Below are 19,810 nucleotides of genomic sequence, written 5' to 3'. Positions count from 1 at the left end.
GGAACACAAGTCCTGTGAGGAGTGGCTGAGGGAGTTGAGGTTGTTGATCTTGGAGTAGAGGAGGCTCAGGGAGTCATGGTAGTGTCAGGGTACAGGTGTGACATGATGATCTCCAAGGACTTTTCCAGTTTTTCTAATTCTGTGATTCTCTGAAACCACCCCTGGAGCAGTTGCAGGATGAGCCCTGGGCCTCCTCTTCACAAGGTCCAGCAGCCCAGGTCCCTCAGCTTCTCCACACAGCCCCAAAGCCCATCCTGTCAGTCCTGCAGAGCCTCTCCAGCCCCTCCTCATTGCCCACAACAGGGAGCCCCACACCCAGACACAGCAGCCCAGATGTGCCCCCCTGGCCTGTGGAGCCTCTGGCAAGGGAGCAGCACGAGGCACTGCAGGACCCTGCAGACAATTCCTGAAGCACTTGGAGGATGATCCTGCTCCCCAAGGGATGATACCATGGTGCCAGCTCAAGAACAGAAATGGAGATTGTGGCCAGAGAGGAAAGGGCAAACAGGGATGGGCTGTTGGCAGGAGAAGGGACAAGGGTGGGTAAGAGGAAGAAATCTAGAAAGATTTCTAGAAAGAGTAAGGAAAGCAAATGTGAAGCAAAAGGAATGCTCAGGGAAGTTTGGGAGTGGTTGCCAGGCAGCCCTGGCTGTGAGCGATAGCATTTGCAGTGGGAAAGAAAACTCACAGCTCATGGGAACAAACTTTCTGGCTGACTTCAGAGGCCACAACAAAGCTGAGTGGTTTCCCTGCCGTCCCCCAGCCGTTGCTGGCCCCAGGGGCTGATGGCATTTGTGCTCACTCAGCTCCATGTCCCCACAGCAGCACCATGGGGGTGCTGAGCCTGCTGTGTGCAATGCAAACAGGGGCTCCTGAGCCAGTGCTGCCGTGTGTGTGCCTGCAAGGATGCGGCTCCTGTGTGAGCTGGGGGAGAGGCCAGGGCTGCAGAGGGGGGATGTTGTTGGCAGGTGCATGAGGACGCTCTGGGACGCTGCCCTGGGGTGTCCAGCGCAGTGGGGATGGATCAGCCCCTGCTCTGCTGCTCCTTGCCAGGGTGTCCCCCTTGCAGGGAGCTTGCAGAGCAGCAGCCATGCTGTTTGCCCCCAGCTTGCCCACGGCCAGCCTGGGGCTGCTCCCGGGGCTTTTCTGTGCTCAGCATTGGGCTGGCCAAGTGTTATGGAGAGAGCCTGGTCAAGGAATCTGGAGCCCCCAGGACCTGGCCTGAGGCGTCAGTGCTTCCCCAGCAGTGCCCATGGCCTGTCCCTGCTGCAGCCCCGGCACTGCCACCCCCAGGGCTGTGCCCGGCCCCAAGAGCACTCAGGCCCTGCAGCAACACGAGGGTCAGGAGGGCAGCGGGGCAGTGGCACGGGAGCAGCACTGGCAACACCAAGTGCTGCTGCTGGGCACAGCTGCTGTGCCAGCACTGATCTGCCCCCAGCTCTGCTCAGGACATTGCTGCTGCAGCTCCAGAGAAGGGAAAAAAGGGACATCTCTGGAGAAAACTCTGCTGGGGAGAGATTCTTTAGTGCATCTAAAGCCACCAAGAGCACAGCACCTTATTTACAGTCTGTGGCCACAGGGAAGGTGGAATGAAAATGAGAAACTACATGAACAACGAAATTTCTTTATGTAAAAAAGTAAAATAAACCAATAACCTCCAAAATGAAAGCAACAAGAATTTTCAAGGGTGGCTTTTATTACAAATGATTTGCTGAATTTGACCAGCAGTTTACAGTTTCTTAAATCCTCCAGTCATCAATGTCCACACTGCAGCCTTGAGCTCCTGGTTCCTCAGGCTGTAGATGAGGGGATTCAGGGTTGGAGGCACCACCGAGTAGAGAACTGACAGTGCCAGATCCAGGGATGGGGAGGAGATGGAGGGGGGCTTCAGGTAGGCAATTGAGGCACTGCAGAGAAACAGAGACACAACAGCCAGGTGAGGGAGGCAGGTGGAAAAGGCTTTGTGCCGTCCCTTCTCTGAGGGGATCCTCAGCACAGCCCTGAAGATCTGCACATAGGAACAAACAATGAACACAAAACAACCAAAAGCTAAACAAGCACTAACAGCAATGATCCCAATTTCCCTGAGATAGGATTTGGAGCAGGAGAGTTTGAGGATGTGTGGGATTTCACAGAAGAACTGGCCCAGGGCATTTCCATGGCACAGGGGCAGGGAAAATGTACTGGCCGTGTGCAGCAGTGAATAGAGAAAGGCATTGGCCCAGGCAGCTGCTGCCATGTGGGCACAAGCTCTGCTGCCCAGGAGGGTCCCGTAGTGCAGGGGTTTGCAGATGGACACGTAGCGGTCGTAGCACATGATGGTCAGGAGGGAAAACTCTGCTGAGATGAAGAACATAAAGAAAAAGAGCTGAGCGGCACATCCAGCATAGGAGATGTTGCTGGTGTTCCAGAGGGAATTGTGCATGGCTTTGGGGACAGTGGTGCAGATGCAGCCCAGGTCGCTGAGGGCCAGGTTGAGCAGGAAGAAGAACATGGGGGTGTGCAGGTGGTGGCCGCAGGCTACGGCGCTGATGATGAGGCCGTTGGCCAGGAGGGCAGCCAGGGAGATGGCCAGGAAGAGGCAGAAGTGCAGGAGCTGCAGCTGCCACGTGTCTACCAATGACAGCAGGAGGAAGTGGTTGATGGAGCTGCTGTTGGACATTTCCTGTGTCTTGGTGTGGGGATCTGTAAGAAAAGTAATCATGGAATAGTTCAGTTTGGAGAGGATTTTAAATATCCCAGCCCAGCTTGGTGTCACTTTCCCCCCACTGCCTGCCCAGGGCTCTGCTGCCTGGAGCTGTCCCTGCCAGCAGCTGCTTCCCTGTGCCCAGGGCTGGGCCCTGCCAGTGCTGCCAGAGCCCAGCCCAGCCCTGGGGGCTCAGCTCTGCCCTGCAGACCCCTCCCAGCACAGGGCACTGCCCAGGACCAGCTCTGCCTCTGCAGGCTCTGATGGCAACATCACAGTAACCCTGAGGAGGCTGGAAAAGTGACACTGATGCTGCCTGTGAGGGACCCTGTGCTGATTTCTGTCACTGACCACTTTATTAAGGTCTGAGAAATAAATTCCATATTTCTCCCTACTTGAACAGAGAGATAAATATCTATGTGCAATTTCCCATCAAGGCAACCCGGAGCAGCACGTTAATAAAGCAGACTTTTCACTTTTCTGTAGTCCCTGAGTTGCTGTGATCCCTGTACAATCTGCTTGGAAATGTTCGAGAGTTAAATGTCATGCTGGGAGCAGCAGTCCTGAACAATGCAGCATCCTCACCACACAAGGAGAACACTTCCAAGCCTTACCAGCTGTCTCCTTCCACCCAGACCTTGTCCCCCAGTGCTGGGAGCAGCTCCCAGGGCTGGCTGAGAGCTGTCCCTGGCAGGCAGCAGAGTCCCTGCCCCAGCACAGCGCCCTGGGCTGCAGGACCCTGCTCTGCACCACAGCCCTGGGCACCCCTGGCTGCTCTACACAAGAGATCATCAGAGAATGTACTCACACAGTCTGCAGGCATTGGGATGTTCCAGCTTTAGGAGATCACTGCAGGAGCTGCAGCTGCATTGTCCTGCAGCCAGAGGCTTCCTGTGTCAAGGGCTGGGAGTGATTCTGCCCCAGTCACTTCTCAGCATCTTCCCAGCCCGGACTGATTGAAGCTCTCTGTGCCTCTGTGCTGTGCCCGGGGTGGCTGCAGGCAGTGCCCCAGTCCTGCTGAGCTGTGCACAGGAGCGGCTCATCAAGAGAAATGTGTTTTTGAAGCTCTTCTTGGTTGCCAGGATCACATTCTGAGCCAAGAGCCCAGCCCGGCTCATCAGCACAGACACAGCACAAGGACTTTAATGACCCACTTGGGGATTGGGGCTGAGTCTCTGAGCATCAGTCCCTGAGAGGGAGCTGAAGAAACCTCTCAAGAACTCCAAGTCACAATCAAACTCCAAAGTTTCCTAAAGTTTTAATGGTTCCCTCTGAGGGACACAACTGAGAAAGTGTCCCCAGGTTCCAGTCAGAGCAGGAATTTGGAGGCAGTGATGACAGGTGGGGACAAAGAGAAGCCAAGTCTCAGTGCCCTGGGGCACAGCAGGTTCTGTGCCACCAAGGGCTGGGAGGAGACACCTTGTCCTGAGCCACTGGGGTCTCCTGGCACAGCCCCAGCAAGGCTGGCCACTGTCACCCCTTGTCCTGCCCTCAGCATCCCCCCACATCCCAGTGGCCTCAGGGATGTGCTGGGACGAGTCCCTGGGGAGCCTTGGTCAGGAATGGCCCTGGGGGCTCCTTCATGCTCCCAGGGACTGCAGGTTTGTCAGAGGACTTTGGGTTTTGCTTTTGCCTTGGATTCTGTGAGAGCTTTGTGCAATCATGGCCTCCAATTATCTGCTTTAATTAATCTCTTGAGAGCCTCTGTCAGTAACCACAGTCTGTAAGGCTCATTAATGCTTCGAGGTACTTCAGTTTTTTAAGGCACTTTTCTTATTCCTTTCCTCTCTGAGTCTCTGAGAGGTTTTTGGGCAATCCTGGCCTCCAGTTCTTTCCTTCAAGGAGTCCATGAGGAGCCTGTGTTGGGGATGGACTTTAGAGGGAACCATTAATGCTTTGAGACACTTTGGGCTTTTCTTCTGACTTGGACTCCTGGAAAAGTTTGTGCAATCTCCTCTCAGGCCCTGGGGTTGAAGGGCTCAGCACCAAATGCACCACAGGGCTGCTTGGGATCAAGCAAGTCCTGACAAACCATGGCTCTCACTTGATTTCCCTCTGGTCTGGGGCAGCTCATTAGGAAGGTTTTCAACTCTATTTATGGAGAAGTTATTCAAAGAGCTTTTAAGAATTATGTATTCCTATTTTCAAGAGTGTATTTTATTACAGTTCTCTTTAGAACAGAGGTGATTGCAGCATTCTATGGTTGATATTGATCCAGGGTCTCTCCTCACGAGGTCTGGCCTGCTCACAGAAGCTGTGCCTTGAGGTCTGAGCCAGTGTGGAGAACTTTGCTCCACATTCTCCAACCCCATCCTGTCTGTCCTCACTCACCTGGGACCTGCTTTGCTCGGAGAACTGGCTGCCCTCTGGCAAACAGGTGTTTTCATGTTTTTTTTGGAAGCAATCTAAAAATCCTGAGTTTCCCCACTGCAAAAAGACACACTCCTCAGGTGTGTGCCAAGCCCAAAGTGCCACCAAGGAGGTTCCCATTCCCCAAGGTAGATCCCTACAAGGATTATTTCAGACCTTTGGACTCCTTGGTTCCCTGAGGCCTTGCAGTGTCACAAAGGCCCCTTGGTTCCATCAGGTTCTGCACTGTCACAATGGAGATTGAGGTCCATTGGGTCCCATGGAGTCACAATGCTCTTTTTGGGTCTATGAGGCCTTGATCTGTTATGATGGGCATTTGGTTCCATGAGGTGCTGTACTCAACAATGGCCTCTGGAGTTCCAAAGTGTCACAACAGACCCTTGGTTCCCTGAGGTTCCTCAATTTCAAAATGAAATCTTTGATTCCACGAGGCCCCACAGTGTCACCGTGGTCTCCTTGGTTCCACAAGGCCGTGCAGTGTCACAATGGCTCACAGGTTCCATGAGGCCCCACAATGTCACTGTGGCCCCTTGGTCCCATGAGTTTCCCCAGTGTCACAATGGTTCCTTGGCTCCACGTGGCCCAGGTGTCTCACAATGGACTCTTGGTTCCGTGGGGCCCCGCAGTGTCACAGGGGTTTCCTTGGTTCTGTGACATTCTGTAGTGTCACAATGGATGTTTGGTTCCATGTGCCCCACAGTGTCACAGGAGTCTCCTTTTTCCAGCAAACTCCTCTCCCACGCCAAATGCCTGGGAAGAAGGAGGAGGGGACATTTGGAGTGATGGTTTTTGTCTTCCCAGGGCACAGTGACGTGGGCTGGGGCCCTGCTGTCCTGGAGATGGCTGAACACCGGCCTGCCCATGGAAGGGCTGAGAGACAACAACCTCTGTGCATGGAACTGCAACAGCAGAGAGCTCAGGCTGAAGGCTGGGTTTAACAGACTGTCACCAGCACAGGAACCATCAATGTGAGAGGAAAGATGTGTGCTCATGTCTTTACAAATCATTTGGTGGGTGAAGGGATGGGTGTTAAGGTGTTTGAAATGGGTTGTAACATTTCTACTGACTTTGGGCAGCAGGTTTGTTACTGGGCCCAGCCAGCTTGGCTCCTGACACAGACAAGGGTTTTCACTGGTTTGTACTGGTTTTTACCTATTTTCCTGGTTTGTAGTGATCCATACTGGTGTTTTCTGGTCCATACTGGTTTGTACAGGTTACTACTGGTTTGCATTACACAGTTGGTTGCAGTTTTTACAGGTTTTTACAACTTATACTGGTCCATACTGGTCCAGCCTGGTCCAGACTGGTTTATACAGGTTTCAGGGTGCTGTCGAAGCTGTCATTCATGGGGCAGTGCCTGGGGGTGAACCCCAAATCCTACCGGGTGTGGCACCACCAGGGCTGGGTGTTCAGCCACGCTGCAGCGCCCCCTGCTGGCCCGGAGGGCCAGGTACTGTGTGAGCACCTCCTGGTGGCCGACCCCTACAACTGTGAGTGGCTTGCACTGGTTTGTACTGGTTTGTACTGGTTTGTGCTGGGATGGGGTGCTGGGGGTTTACTGGTCTGTACTGGGTTATACTGGGATGTGGTACTGGGAGTGACTGGCTTATATGGGTTATACTGGGATAGGGTGCTGGGGGTTACTGGGTTATACTGGGTTATACTCAGATGGGATGCTGGGGTGTTACTGATTTGTACTGGGTTCTACTGGGAAAGGGAGCAGGGGTGTGTGAGTGCCCCCTGCTGGCTTGGAGGACCTGGTGGCCGACTGTGAGTTATACTGGTTTATATTGGGATGGGGAGCTGGAAGTCACTGGATTGTAGTGGTTTATATTGGGTTATATGGGGATATTCTGGATTTTACTGGGTTAAACTGGGGTGTACTGGGTTATACTGGGAGGGGGCTTAGGGATGCTTGGCACTCCACTGGGAGCAACTTCTGGGGATGCTGGCCTTACTGGTTCATACTGGGAGCTGCCGCTATGGGCTCAGGGGCTCAGGGGTGGCTCCCAGTGCTTACTGGTTTATACTGGTGCCATCCCAGTATAAACCTGGAAGCCCCAGGACCACATTAGGAGCCCCTAGACTACACTGGGAATGGGCTTGGGTGCATGAGGCCTTACTAGTTTATACTGGGAGCTGCTGCCATGAGACTCAGGAGCTCAGGAGTGGCTCAAAGTGCTTACTGGTTTATACTGGTGCCTTCCCAGTCCACACCTGGGAAACCTGGTAGGCACTTGCAGTCGGGCAGGACCTCAAGGCCGAGCTGGCCTTCACCAGGGCCTTGCTGAGCCACAGCTTCTCCAACTTCTCAGCCTGGCAACACTGCCCGTGGCTGCTGATGCCCACCAGGAACTACGGCAAGGGCACTGCCCCCTGGAAGGCTGATGGAAGGCGAGGGATTCCCTAAAAAACTCCCCCAATTTTGCGAGATCCCCAAAATTTTCCAGCCCCTCTCTCACCTAAAGTGTGAGCTGGTGGGTTCTGTTGGGTTGAATGGGTAGACCTGGTGTTCCTAAATCCCCAATGACTTTAATGGGCAGACCCGAACTCCTGGATACCTGGGTGCCCCCATCGAGATATTGGGATTTCCCCCACTGCTCCCCTGAGATTTTGGGGTGCCTCCTGTGCCCACACAGAGCTGGAGCTGCTGCAGAATACCATCTTCACCAACTCCATGCAACAAAGCACCTGGCTGTACCTACACTGCATCCTCTCCCGTGGTAACTCAGGGCTCCCTCCCACCCCTGATGTCCTCACCTGGAGTTTTGGGGTACCCCCTGAATGTTGGGGTGTCCCCCAACAGCCCCACAGATGCCAAGGGTCATCTGTGTCCATGTGGACTGGGAGGACACTGGCCATCATCTTCTCCCGGCCTGTTAGGGTGAGTCAGGGCACTTGGGTGCCTCAAAAATAGCCCTGATATCTCCAAAAATTATCTGGGTACATCTGGATACTGCCCAAAATCACCTGGATTCCCCTCAACAATCACCTGGGTACACCCGGATATCCCCAAAAATCATCTTGGTACCCCCAGAAATCACCTGGATACACCTGGGTACCCCCTGGACATCTGTATCACCAAAAACCCCTGGGACCCTCAAAACTCGTGTCCCAAACATCCTCATTGCTTTGACAGGGTAGACCTGGTGCCCCTAAACCTTATTGCTTTTAAAGGCTAGACCCACTGTCCCTAAATTATTATTCATTTCAATGGGTTAGACCTGGAGTCCAGTTTATCTCCATTTATCTCTACAAATCCCTCCCAGTGGTCCCACTTTTGCTTCAGTGCTCCCAGTCAGCCCAGTGTCCCCCCTTTAGCCCTTCCCAGTGCTCCCAGTTTAAACAGTAACTCTTCCCAATCAAGCCCTCTCAGTGGGTAGACCTGGTGTCCCTAAATCCCTATTGACTGCACTGGGGTAGATCTGGTGTCCTTCAATCCCCTTTGACTTCAGTGGCCAGAGCTGATATCCCAGTATTTTTGGTGCTAAAAACACCAAATTTTGGCTCAAAATTCCCAAATTTCAACTGAAAATGGACATTTTTGAGCTTACCTGGAGGCACAGCTCTAGCATGGACCGCAGGTGAGGGATCAGGGATTCGGGATTGGCCTCCAGTAAATCATCCAGAACATCCAGAGCATTGGCACTGCAATCCTTGAGTGGAAATTCCCAGAATTCAGCCCAGGATTTTCCCCAAATTTCCCCATTTAAGGATCAAATTTCAGAAAAATCGCCACTGACATTAATGGATAAACCAGGTGTTCCTAAATCCTTGTTGACTTTAATGGGATACACCTGGTGTCCATAAGTCTCTACTGATTTCATTAGTCATATCTGATGTCAAAAAAATGTGTATTGGGAGATTGATATTGCAAGAGATGGGGCAACTGAGAGACGTTGTAAAAGATGGTTTATGGCCTCATGGTGTCAGTCTCATAGAAGGGTGAGACATTAAAGGTGTTACATCCAACACCATAATATCAGAAGCTGCCTCATTCTTAGTTACAATGCTTGATGTTCGTTTTTTATCCAATCAAATACTTCTGTGAAGTTTGCCAGCATCCTTTTACACCAATCATTAATTGCTTTCCTTCTCATGGCTTTGCCACAATGCATCATTTTTCAACCAATCATAAAACACTTCACCAACCTAAATTGATATATCTTAAACTTCTAACTTTATAACAGGTTCTATTGCTAAGCTTTACAATCTTTTCCTATCTTACTTATCATACTGCTTTGCTTACAGAATGCATATTTCTGTTTGCTTAAAATAGATTTCTTCTAAAACTAAAAACTTATATTCTTGTTTTATATCAATTTTCCTTTTAATGCTCTGATTGTCCAAGATTTCTCCAAGGTCTGAGGTCAAACCTTGGATCCATCTCAATCTCTGAGCCTGTTTGCACAAGGCCCTGAGAGCTCTCTATGCCTGCATTTCCCACACCACCTGTCATCTCTGCCTCCAATTTCCTGCTCAGACTGGAACCTGGGGACACTTTCTCAGTTGTGTCCCTCAGTGGGACCCATGAACGGCATCAGAAATGTTGGACTTGGAATATTGTCCTGGGGTACAATGCAAAAATGTGTATTCTATCACCATCTGTTAAAATGTAGGAGGGGTGGTAATCCTTATCTCTGTGGGAGATATCCTCTGCTGATGTGCCATCTGATAAGATGGGGGGATGATCATCGTTATCTATTCACAACCCATCCTTCCTCCAGAAGATATATTCCGTTAATGGGCCATTAAGTCCTATGTGTGACTGATAAGATTACATCACCCCATTGGGAGATGCCCCAACCAGGGGCAGGAGCCAAGCCTTTCCTACCTAGATAAAAAACTGGGGTTTGGGACCCGAGGGCAGACCTTTCCACTGCATCCCAGAGGAAAGTTGGACCTTTTCCACATCATCGCTGGATCTTTGGAGGAAAACTGCACCTTCTACAGGAGCACTGCTTCAACAGAACCACATCTGTCATCCAGGAGGATGCAGCCACCATTTATACGGACTGCTACCAACACCCTGACTGACAGGGTGTCAGGCTGTATTTCTGACTGTGTTGGTGGTTGTTTCTTTTATATTATTGCATGTATTTTATTTTTTCTCTTTTCTCCTATTAAATTGTATTACTGACTTGGAGTCTCGCACTGGTTTTACTTTCAAACCAACACATATTATTAAAGGAACAAGAGGGAACCATATACACGGACTCGAAGTATGCTTTTGGGATTGTGCATACCTTTGGAAAGATCTGGAAAGAAACACCCAAGGAAAAGTATTAATACACTAAGGATTAGTAAGTGAAATACTTGAGGCTTTAAAAGAACTGAAAAAGATAGCAATCATACATATAAAAGGGCACCAGAGGGGAGAGATATTAAAACAAGAGGAAACAATTTGGCTGATGATGAAGCAAAAAGGGCTGCCCTAAGGGAAAACAACAGTGTAATTATGACTTTTAAAAAGACAGAAGCACAAACTGAAACACCATACTTTTCTTTAACAGAGATAGAAGCTATAAAGAAACTAGGGCCAACCCTGAAGGAAGGAGAATGGATTCTACCCGATGGTAGAAAAGTAGTCCCAAAACCTATAGCCCGACAGATCCTGGACAACTTACATTGAAGAACTCACTGGGGCAAAAGGGCACTTTGTGACTACTTTTTAAAATTTTATGGGTGTATAGGAATATTTGAAATTGGGAAACAAATTACTCAACGATGTGTCACGTGTCAGAAGATGAACAAAAAGATGTTGAGGAGTCCTCCCTCTGGAGGTCGTCGGACAGCCTATCAGCCATTCGAAAAGATCCAAGTTGATTTCACTGAATTACCTAAAGTAGGCAGGTGGAAATATCTGCTGGTTATAGTAGATCAATTGACTCAGTGGGTAGAAGCATTCCCTGCGGCTCGGGCCACAGCTCAAATGGTAGCCAAAATTCTGATGGAGAATATTATTCCAAGATTTGGAATAGTACAAGTTATTGATTCAGATCAGGGCACTCATTTTACTTCGAGAATAATTAACAATTTAAGCCAAGCATTAGGAATTGCCTGGGAATATCATACCCCATGGCATCCTAAAAGTTCTGGACATGTTGAAAGAATGAATCAAACTATTAAACAACAACTAACTAAATTAATGATAGAAACTAAATTACCATGGACCAGATGCCTTCCTTTAGCTCTGTTAAATATAAGAACCAAGCCCCACTCTGAAACTGGGATCTCACCATATGAGATGTTATATGGATTGCCTTACCCCCAAGGCATGACAATGGATCCCTCCCTGGTCGGGGACAAAACCATTCAGGGGGATCTTATAACCATCACAAACAATTTGAGGGAATTAAGAGAGAAAGGCATTTTAGCACAAACCACTCCTCTCGATTTTCCAATACATTCCATCAAACCAGGACAATATGTATTGATAAAATGCTGGAAAGGAGAAAGTTTAGAACCTCGGTGGGAGGGACCATTTCTGGTTCTTTTAACCACAGAAGCAGCAGTCAGAACAGCAGAAAAAGGCTGGACTCATGCTTCAAGAGTAAAAGGACCAATACAAAACAAAGGATGGAAAATTATTTCAGCACCAGGAGACCTAAAAATCAAATTAAAAAGGGAATTTGAAGACTGATTAATTGTAATAACTTCATGATTAGGCGGAAAGGAAAACTTGACACCACAAAGCAGTATTGATAAGAAACTGGCATAAAGTCATTGTATTTGGGGACCAAAAAGGTGTGATATATATATATATAAGAGAAAGATATTATTGTATGTTGTTATTGCTTAAAATATCAATTAAAATTGTTTTGAGATAGTATATTGTTAAAGTCTAGACATCCTGGATTGGCTGCCAACTGCAACCCCATTAAGTTCAGAAGCTGAACAGCGCCGATGGAAAAGAATCAGACGCCTCCTTGATCAGTGGGAAAATCCCAGACAAATTGAAAAGTTTCTCCAGACCTTCCGACCTCCAAAGTTAACTGATTTATTTGAGGAGCTGCAACTCAAGAGAAAGAGACTGGTAACACCTATTATTGAGGAGGCCCAAAAACAATTAGAATATTGGCAATGTTGTATTCATGGCTTAGAATGCCACCCATGGATTAGTATTCTTTGCACTTGCTGTTTTAATTCGTGGTGGAGAGTAACTAGGGCCAAAGAAAAAGAAAGAAAATTGCTTTGTTTCAGTTGTTCAGAGCATATGCATGATCAGCTAACAACAGAAAAATTTTTTAGTGACTTCTATGGAAAACCATTGAGACATGAAAACGGGACCTTTTATGCCACAATTCAACTAATAGAGAATCAGGACCAACTACTCCTTCCCATATTAACTTCTGTGCAGGCTAAAGAACAAGCAATCCAAAATATTATAAACCAGAGTATCATAACTGACAGTTGCTGTGGACAAGAAGTCTATGTGCCACGTAGTAAATACGTCTCACCAGCAAATTGGCATCGCGAGTATATCTATTGGTGGAAAAGAAGGGTTAGAAGACCAGAAAGAGGAACTATTTAACTGAAGTAGCGTAATTTTTGTTGTGGTTGGCATAGCTCCGGAGTTTTAGTAGATTGGGAAAAATAACTAATCAATCTAGGAAAAGAGATAAGGCAGTGCTGCAGAACTACAAATATTTTGTGCCATCTTTGGAAGAGAAAAAGTTAAAATAGCTCATACGAATTTTATGAGGCCAAGGGTACCAAAGAGAAAAAAATCCCAGGATAAAAACTTTGCTACCGAGAAGATGGACATCTCGGCCCTTGGCTGCAACCCAAGGGGCCTTGAGACAGGTAGAAAGTTAAAATTCCTGAGGATTCTTTTCATGCTGCTTACAATACCCCTGGCAACTGGTTTAAACCATAAGACAGAACGGAGCAGAAGAGAACAAGCCATGCAGGAACAAATTCTCAGACAACAAGCAGCACTAGAGCCAGCAGTAAAGAAACAAACCATTCCTGATCCCTGTGACAAATGCAATCATTCCATGTGGGTCAAGGATAAGATGGAATCAGTTTTTGTGGCACATTCACACGTTAGTGCTGCCTGTTACGATCGTAGCAGTTTCTTAGAAATTTGTGTGAAAAGTCCAGAATTGCATTGGGTAAGAAGAAATTTGGGATTCAGTGGGTGAGCTCCTTATCCTAACAATGATCAACTTTGTCCTAGATATGAAAATTTCTTGTGTTTGAAAAAGATAAGAATATAAAAGAGCCAAAGAAAAAACAATTAGTTGGAAAACAAAAAGAAACAATGAAGGATAAGAAAACGATCAGAGGGAAAGAGTTGAAGGAGCTGAATAAGCTGTATAAACAATTAAAACAGCACTATAGCAACTGGGGTTTGCCAACTTCAAACAAAAATCTATTCGTACATCTGATGCAGGAAATTGCCACAGAATTGGGATTATCTAAATGTTTTGTTTGTGGAGGACTTAGAATGGTTGAAAGATGGCCTTGGAGAGGTGAGGGTTTAGCTCCAGAACAATTTTTAAAATGAAATCATACTCAAATTTCTAAGACATTAAAGCAGCCTGAAGTTTGGGTTCTGAGTCATCAAGTCATTGGAACAGTTTGTATAACTCGGGAAGGGAGAAAATACACTGAAGTGGTGGGATGTACTCCTTGCCTATCTACTTTAGTAGTAAATTCAGACAATAACACAAAGACCTGGCGACCCAAGAGTCCTACTGGATATTGGGGAATAACGAAAGAAATGAATTGTGAGTGGAATAACCAAACTGATTTGTGCTGGCATAACAGTCCTGGAGCTAACCCCGACCAATCCATAAAAGACTTGAAATCTTATTGGGAACAACCAGAAAACACAGAAAACAGATGGAAAGCCCCTGATGGAATATATTGGATCTGTGGGCAACGAGCATACAGTGAACTACCCCGAAGGTGGGAAGGAACTTGTACCTTAGGAGTTCTATGACCCTCCTTCTTTGTCAGACCAAGGTCTAAGGGCAATATACTAGGAACAACACTTTATGAAACCTTAGAAAGAAAGGAGAACTAAACCTTGACTTTCCAATGGCAGGAGGAAACCAAAAATGTAAAGATGAAGAATGGCCTGCAGAAAGAATTATAGCACATTATGAACCTGCTGCTTGGGCTCAGGATGGGTCTTGGGGATATAGAACTCCAATTTACCTGTTAAATTGGTTGATAAGGGTCCAGGCAGTAGTGGAAGTCATCTCAAACCATAGGGCAGACGCTTTGAAGTTGTTGGCCAAACAGCATTCACAAATGAGAGCATTTGTACATCAAAAGAGAATTGCCCTAGATTATCTGCTGGCAGAAGAAGGAGGAGTTTGTGGGAGGTTTAATCAATCTGAATGCTGTGTGCAAATAGATGATCACGGGGAAGCCATCACAAAACTTGCTGACGAAATTAAAAGAGTGGCACATGTACCAGTCCAAAAACAGAATTCTATCCTGAAATTTGATTGTTGGGATGAAGTTTCTGGGGGTGTGTGGTGGAAAAAAATCATGCCATTATGTTCTGGTTTAGGACTATTGTTTCTGCCTTGCATGATACCCTGTCTAATTAGACTAATCCACTCAGTAATTCCAGGAATGCAACTTACAGCCATGCCCATGGATCCAGAATCAACAGCAAAAAGGAAACTGAATTTCTTGAAGGTACTAAAAGCACAATCCTCTCACACGAGAGAGAGAGAGATTGAGAAAATGGTGACTTAATGCAAAGAGAATACCCTGGCACGAGAAATGTTAATCAAATTTGAGAAGGAGTGTGAAAAGCTGAATGCAGCATGAAAAATGTTAGAAAAATTGGAGGCTAGTATGAAGGAACATAGAGAATACCAAGCAACAGCTTTTTAGAGCATGAATCAATATGATCAAAAAGAGAAATGGGGGAATTGTGATAAATGTGATTTGTGCTAATTAAATTGTAACTATAATAGCAAAATTGTATTTAGATCCATAGAAGACAATTGTTACAGAGTGAGGGGGGAGATGGGTGAGACAGGGCAAAGGACATCTTCCAGATGCTGGGAGTCGAAGAAGGATGTTGGAAGGGAATAGTAGAAGGACATAGGTCTGATAAGCAGCATCTAGAAATAAAAGTTTCAACCTTGAAATGGGCCAAATTGGGATGATTCCATGCATGGAACTTGATTTTACTGTGGGAACTTATGTTTAGTTATATAACCCAAGCTTAGGGCGCCTGTGTTACCTGCAAGGTTACACAGCAGACACTGATGAAGATGATGAGCCTTCATCAGAAATAAGACCCTCAAAAGGATGAGAGACCCCCTAACCATTAGTAGAGCATGCACCAAACAACACAGTGATGTAGATTTTTAGGAATAGAAACTAGGAAGAGTTTTCTAGAAACTTCTGTAGCCTGCAGTATATAAGTGGGATTGTTAGCCTGGATGCTTTGGTACGAGAGGAAGGGCGAGCCCCTCCCTGTACCCCTGGTCGGTTTTGCTTATGGTTATATGAACCTCAATTATACTAAATTACTTACTCTTAAATTTTACATATCCTGAAATATATGTATTCTACACTTTGATTGTATTCATCTCAAATACTTTGATTGTATAAATTTATAAAAATTACTGTCAAAAATTTGCTGCTAAATTTAATCTTGTTGTTTGCTAAATTGGATAAATAGAACAATATTCATATCCCTTCCATAAACCACCCTTCCTTCCTTCCTTCCTTCCTTCCTTCCTTCCTTCCTTCCTTCCTTCCTTCCTTCCTTCCTTCCTTCCTTCCTTCCTTCCTTCCTTCCTTCCTTCCTTCCTTCCTTCCTTCCTTCCTTCCTTCCTTCCTTCCACCCTTCCACCCTTCCACCCTTCCACCCTTCCACCCTTCCTTCCACCCTTCCACCCTTCCCCCTACCGGATGATCTTCCATCACTGACCATTATCCTCAAAAAATGCTCCCAGCTGCAAGGCTGGCACAGCTCCAGGAGCCTTTGGACACCTCTCCCAGGGATGCACAGCCTCCCCTTGTTGGGCTGTCTGTGCAGGGCCGGGCCCTGGACTCCATGATCCCACCGGGTCCCTCCCAGCTCCGCCCCTCCCGCAATTCTCACCCTTTGCCTCAGCCTTTGTGTCCTTGAGAGGAGCTGGCAGAGCTGTTGGGGCCGGGCCAGGAGCAGGGCACCCCAACATTCCCCTCTCTGGGACACGGCAGCTGTGGCAGCCCCAGCGTTCCCCTGTCTGTGACACCACAGCCCTGGCAGCCCCAACCTTCCATCCCTGGAGACGCTCCATGGCAGCTTCCAGTCAACGCAAGGCACCGGCCACGGAGCACCCCCAGCCTGGCCTGATGGGGATTCCTCTGCACACAGCTCGGGCAAGGCCCCCCTGGACACCTTCACTGTGCCACACACAAGTGTCACACACAGCTACAGAGCTCTGCCCACAGCTGCCACGAGGAGCTGATTAAAAAATAAAATTTAAAATTATAAACCACAATAATCAAACCCATCCAAAAAACCAAACAAATCCTACAAGAACAACAAAAACCAAACCCAAAACCACTAGAGAAGGAAAACATCCCCACCCCACAGACCCATTCCATCCTTCACTTGGTACACCTGCACGCACACGGGGGCTGAGACTGCAAAAAAAGAAGATTCCTTGAGTACATTTGCAGGAAAAGCAGGTTTAGGACAGGCTCTCAGTTCCGACTGTTCTCAGCAGATTGAAAACGGCCCCTTTGGCACCTGCAGGGCCCTTGCCAATGGCAAGTGCCACACCCTCAGCCCATGGGGGAGAAAAGGGCTCTGAATTGCCCACCCTGGCATGGAAACCCTGTTCCCAGGCTGCTTCACACACAGGATTCTTCTGGATGAATCCAGAAAGCTGAGGGTCTGCTCTGGCTCCTCCATGTCCTAAAGCTGCCTGACAGAAGAAATTGAGGGTGGGCTCCAGCAGCACAATCCCTGCTGGCCCGGGGCACAGTGCCAGGAAGGTCTCTGCGTGCCCAGCCTTTGCTCCAGCCAAGAAAAGCTCCCGGCACAGGCTCACCTTTCCTGCTCAGCCACAACCCCCGAGTGCCCCAGCAGCAGGAAACTGACGGCTCTGGGCGGCACCGATGCTGGCAAACGCCAGACCTGGGCACTGCCAGCGTCAACAATCTGCTGGATCTGCAGTGCTGGCACCCACAAATCACCAGATCTGAGCAGTGCTGGTGCTGGAAACGGGGAATTGCCGAGTTTTGGCTTTCTGTGCATGCAAATTGTTGGACTTGGGATGTGCCAGGGTTGGGATGGATAATGATTGGACAGGAAAGTCTCACAGATATGTGTGTATGTGATAAATGTGATTCGTGCTAACTAAATTGTAACTATATTAGCAAAACTGTACTCATGTCAATAGAAAATAATTGCTATAAAGCCAAAAAAAAGGATATGAGTGAGACAAAGCAGATGGAATCCTCCAGATGTTGGAAGGAATAGTAGAAGGATGTAGGTCTCATAAGCAGCATCTAGAAATAGAAAGACTCGACCTTGGAATGGGCCAAAATGGGATGATTCCAGGCATGGGATTTAATTAGAGTCCTATTATGGAAAACATCTGCTCAGTCACACAGGGCGCCTGTGCTACCTGCAGGTCACACCTCGGTCACTGATGAAGATGATGAGCCTTCATCAGAAATAAGACCCTCAAAAGGAAGAGAGACCCCCTAACCCATTAGTAGAGCATGTGCCATACAACATAGTGACGTAGATTTTAGGAATAGAAACTAGGAGGAGTTTTCTAGTAACTTCTGTATTAATATGCATTAGCATATAGTATATAAGTGGGAATTTTGGCTTGATTGTTCAGTACGTGAGGAAGGGCGAGCCCCTCCCTGTAGCCCCGGTTGGTTTTGCTTATGCTTTATAGGAGCCCAAATTATACTAAATTACTAACTGCCAAATTTTGTATATATTCAGATATACGTATCCAATATATTTTGATTGTATTCATTTATATACAACTGTTGCTATTAAAAAAATGCAGCAAAATTTAACCTTGTTGTCTGATAAACTGTACAAATAGAACGACATTCATGACAGAGAGAAGCATTTCCAGAGTGATCTTGATGCTGAATGTCTCCTCAGGAGCTCTGGGCACAGAGAAGAATGAGCCCCTTGCTGGCTGGGCCTGTTTGGACAACCTGCTCCTCACCCCCATCATAACTGTGTCATGATATCACCCACCTTTGACTGACAACCCAAAATAGAAAAAAACCTCATAAATTTAAATTTAAAATGTTCTTAAATAATAAAATATAATTATATTTTTCTTATTTATAACAGTACTATTCTATATTTTTATAACAAATTTTTTATATTTATAATAAAACTCTATACATTATTAGCAACCAATAATTATTGGCCAATGGTTCTAATTAACACAATTCCCTTCATTAATTAAATAATCTCTCCTGGTTATTTATTTCTCCCTCTTCATGATAATTGGTAATATTTGATAATTTGTAATATTTGTAGTCATTTGGTCACCTTTATTAACATCTTTTTCTCTGACAGGTTCCAGGGGGGCACTTCGGGTCCAGGGAGACATTTCTGGGGCACATTCGCGGCAATTTTGGGTCTGGGGAACGAATTTAGAAGGAAGTTGAGGACGGGAGGACACTTGGGAGCGTCGAGTGGGCACTAACAGAGAACTTAGAGATGCTGAGGGAAAGTCTGGGCTTCGGATGTTACCTGGCTGTTTCAGGGAGGCCTTGGCGGTCAGGGAGGGGAATCTGGGGCCATTCGGGGTCCGGACGGGCACTCGGGGGCTCTAACGGGGCTCTGCAGGGCGCAGGGGGTGATGGGAGTTGTAGGCGCGGGTATAATAAGGTTTAATGGAGCCGTGAAGCATCACGGGAGTTGTAGGCGCAGCTTCAGTGTCTCTCAGTGGAGTGCAAGGCATTATGGGAGATGAAGTCATGGTTAGAATGGCGTTTTACCGGAACAGCGGAGCATGATGGGAGCTGTAGTCCCGGAAGTGGTTCTTACAGCGAGTTTGGGAGTCTAGGAAGGCACTTAAGGGACAGTTTTCCTTCTGAGTGGCGGCTTCAGGTCCTCAGCAGGGAACATATACGGGTCGGGTGAACGTTGGGGGAGCCTGGGGATCTCTAACTGAGCTCTTTAGGGAGCGGGGCAGGGCAGGAGTTTCCGCGTGGGACTGGGTTATGAGGTGCTGCGAGCTCGCGGGGGATGCCAGGAGATGAATTCCCAGAAATAGCTGTAAGGGAGCATTCAGGGGATCTGGGGACGTTTTGGGGGGGTCTAGAATGAGCCCTGAGCACGTATGGGGCAGATGGGGAGCGGATACCAGGGTTCTGTGGAGCATGGGGCATGATGGGCTTTGTAGTCCCGGCTCCAATGGGGCTCTATGGGGCCGCGGGGCATGACGGGAGTTAGAGGCAGAAAGGAAAGATGGCGCCGAGTGCAGGCACCGCTGCCAAACCATCAATCCCGAGAGCTGAACCACCTTGGTGGCACCTTGGGCATTGCACACACCTGAGGAGTGTGTCTGCAGTGGGGAAAAATAGGAGATTTAGATTGTTTTGAGAAAAAAAACCAAAACAAAACTCGTCTTTTCCTGAGTGCAGGCAGTTCTCCAAGCAAAGCAGGCCCCATGTGAGTGAGGACAGACAGGATGGGGTTGGGGAATGTGCAGCAAGGTTGTCCACACTGGATCAGACCTCAAGGCACAGCTTCTGTGAGCAGGCCAGACCTCCTGAGGAGAGACCCTGGAT

The 19,810-nt window shown here is 47.7% G+C and overlaps 2 long non-coding RNA genes across 2 annotated transcripts in view; one reads left to right on the top strand and one right to left on the bottom strand.

Moving 5' to 3' along the window:
• LOC148218569 (uncharacterized) overlaps positions 1 to 19,810 on the top strand; it is a 386,417-nt gene that overhangs the window by 34,483 nt on the left and 332,124 nt on the right. The window lies entirely within an intron of this gene.
• Positions 17,263 to 18,861, bottom strand: LOC148218572 (uncharacterized). Its single transcript, XR_015800328.1, has 3 exons — positions 18,768 to 18,861; positions 18,564 to 18,654; positions 17,263 to 17,542 (listed from the first exon to the last, which is right to left on the bottom strand). It is a non-coding gene; the product is annotated as an uncharacterized LOC148218572 (long non-coding RNA).

The sequence above is a fragment of the Sturnus vulgaris genome, unplaced genomic scaffold (assembly GCF_052056855.1).
Source record: "Sturnus vulgaris isolate bStuVul1 unplaced genomic scaffold, bStuVul1.hap1 Scaffold_180, whole genome shotgun sequence".
NCBI classification, from domain to species: Eukaryota; Metazoa; Chordata; class Aves; order Passeriformes; family Sturnidae; genus Sturnus; species Sturnus vulgaris.
This window is presented reverse-complemented; position numbering and strand designations above follow the sequence as displayed.